This window comes from Egretta garzetta, unplaced genomic scaffold, assembly GCF_000687185.1.
Source record: "Egretta garzetta isolate BGI_Z169 unplaced genomic scaffold, ASM68718v1 scaffold231, whole genome shotgun sequence".
Lineage (NCBI taxonomy): Eukaryota > Metazoa > Chordata > Aves > Pelecaniformes > Ardeidae > Egretta > Egretta garzetta.
The window spans coordinates 6865203-6868308 of NW_009258727.1; positions in this window are offsets into that span (position 1 = coordinate 6865203).

Below are 3106 nucleotides of genomic sequence, written 5' to 3' on the forward strand. Positions count from 1 at the left end.
ACTGTCCACTCATCCAACCCATACTTCTTGAGCTTCCCTATGAGGATGTTATGGGAAACAGTATCAAAAGCCTTGCTGAAGTCAAGGTAGACAACATCCACCGCTCTCCCTTTGTCTACCCAGCCGGTCATGCCATCATAAAAGGCTATCACATTGGTCAGGCATGATTTCCCCTTGGTGAATCCGTGCTGGGTACTCCTGATGATCTTTTTGTCGTCCACTTGCTTGGAGAGGACACTCAGAATGAGTTGTTCCATCACCTTTCCAGGGACAGAGGTGAGAAGGAGATCAGGTTGGTCAAGCAGGACCTGCCTTTCATAAAACCATGCTGACTGGGCCTGATCACCTGGTTGTCCTGCATGTGCCACATGGTGGCACTCAGGATGATCTGCTCTGTAACCTTCCTTGGCACCAAGGTCAGACTGACAGGCCTGTAGCTCCCTGGATCCTCCTTCCAGCCTTTCCTGTAGATGGGTGTCACATTTGCTAACCTCCAGTCAACTGGGACCTCCCCAGTTAGCCAGGACTGCTGATAAAGTTTGGAAACTGGGCTTGGTGAGCACCTCCACGAGCTTCCTCAGTATCCTTGTATGGATCCCATTTGTCCCCACAGATGTGTGTGTCTAAGTGGTGTAGCAGGTCACTACCATTTCCCCTTGGATTACAGGGTCTTCATTCTGCTCCCCGTCCCTGTGTTCAAGCTCAGGGGGCTGGGTACTTTGAGAACAACTGGTCTTACTATTAAAGACTGAGGCATTAATTACCTCAGCCTTTTCCTCATCCTTTGTCACTATGTTTTCCCCTGCATCCAAGAAGAGATGGAGATTCTCCTTAGCCCTCTTTTTGTTGCTAATATACTTATAAAATTTTTGTCTTTTATGGCAGTAGCCAGATTAGGTTCTAATTGGGCTTTGGCCCTTCTAATTTCCTCCCTGCATAACTCCACAGCAGTCCTCCTGAGTTGCCTGACCCTTCTTCCAAAGGTCATAAACTCTCTTTTTTTTTATTCCTGAGTTTGAACTGTTCTGACATAATTCATCCTTCTATATGGCATAGTTGTCTCTATCAGATCTATGCTTTGCTTACTCAAGAACTTATTTGAAAATGTAATGATTAAAATAGGAAGACTTCCCAATAGCTTCTGAAGACTGATTGAGGAACAGAACAAATGGAACATATCATTGTTCAGAATAATTGTATATTGTTGCTCAAAATTAGAAACAACTTACAATGGAAAAGACAATTGAAGAAAATTATTCAGCTGGATTATAAGCAGATCATACTTGCTTCCCAAAATATCTACTGTTGTTTTTTTCTCTCTATTCTTTCCATCTGGTGATTGCTCATATTACAAACAACATTTAATAGTCACTAATTACTGATTTTCAATTGGTCTAAATTTTTAATTTCCATAGTATTAATTTAGTGAACATTTACTATTTTTCTGTAGTTTTAACAGTGGAATGATTACTGCAATATAGCACAGGTTTTTGGGGGTTTTTTTGGTTGGTTGTTTCTTTTTAATAGTGCTTTTAAAGTAAATTATATACTATGATAATTTATGTCTTAAATAAATTAGCTAGTTAAAAAAATTAAAGTACTCAGAAGCTAGGTTTTTTGACAGCTTTTCTTTCCTTTGATATAGCTGTAAGCCCTACTGACACATCTAAAGACAGTAATAATGAAGTTGGTGTTATAGTTTATTTCTCCTAGTAAATAATAGAATGAAGATTAAGACCAAATTGTATATCCTTGTTGCCATCCCTGGATGGACAGCAAGAAATTAAGAAACATTAAATGAGCTGTTAATTACAATTTATCTACATAACACAGATGTATATAGTCCTTTTAAGATTAATAGGTTAAACTGATCAAATTTTTCCTAGAATTTGGGTGTTCAGAATAGTGTCAAAGCAAGTTGCAAGATTCATTTCAATGTTCAGAGCAGTGTAAATGTTCTCTAAAATGAAAATAAGAAGTAAGGTGTTGGTTTAAATGAGCAAAGTGGGTGCAAACAACAATGGAATATAATTTATGGAATGAGGATATCAACTGCCTCTCAAAATTAGGGGTGGAGGGGAAGCATCAGCAGGACAATGACTGAATAAGACATAGCATTTCTGCAATGCATGGGTGTTGACTGGACCAGAAGGAAGATTTAGCAAGAAAGAACGTCTATAAACATGAAGGCTAAATAGGAACAACGGGAGTATTTTAGTAAACTCTAAAAAGACATGTAATCAAATAGTCACTAATACAGCTCACTTATACACTGACACTGAATATGCTTTTATTCAGTGACAGTTCATTGCAGGTAATTATCTCAAAAAAAGCTTTAACTGGGTATGTTGTTCACAGTTAAGTGTGCACTATGGCTTTCAACTCTCAGCCGTTACAACATTTGGGCAAAACAGCTTCTGTTACCTTTTTATTACCAACACATGTATAATTTCATAGCTGGCTTTTTGCAAACATAAACATACATCCTTGAAGTGCTATAGCCAGCTTCTTGAAGACCACATTCCACAGCAACAGGTGTCTTAGAAAGATTACTAAAAGCAGGATTTATCCTGGGTTTTATGCTTTACCCTTTATGATCATATCAGTTTCACGTAGAGGTAAAGTAGTCAAAAAATTTATTAGAGTGATGGTATTCACTGAAGAACTGAGTGAAACTAGATTGTTGGATTAAACACTACACAAAATCATCACACAATTTGGGGGAAAAAAACCCAACACCTGAAAGAAAATCAGAGACTCACTGACACAGTATATGTTCCATGGATTACTGAAATCAATTAAAAACAAGCAGACCTTTGCAAAGGGAGCTATGATGAATGGAAATGTAAAAGAGAAATTCATTATAAAAGAGAGTACCAGAAAGGCAAAAAGAACCTATAAGATTTACTGTATTTTTCATGCTGCTTCTTGCAGTAAAGTATTTCTTTGCTATGTTTCAGGTTTTGACACTAGATCTTTTTTAAAAAAAACCACATCTGCAATTTCACTGTAAGGTATATAATATTTATAGAAACAAACTGTCTAGCTTTTATTACAACAGCAGCTAAGCTTGTTTTCTTTCTTTTTCCTTTTTTTTTTTTTTTTT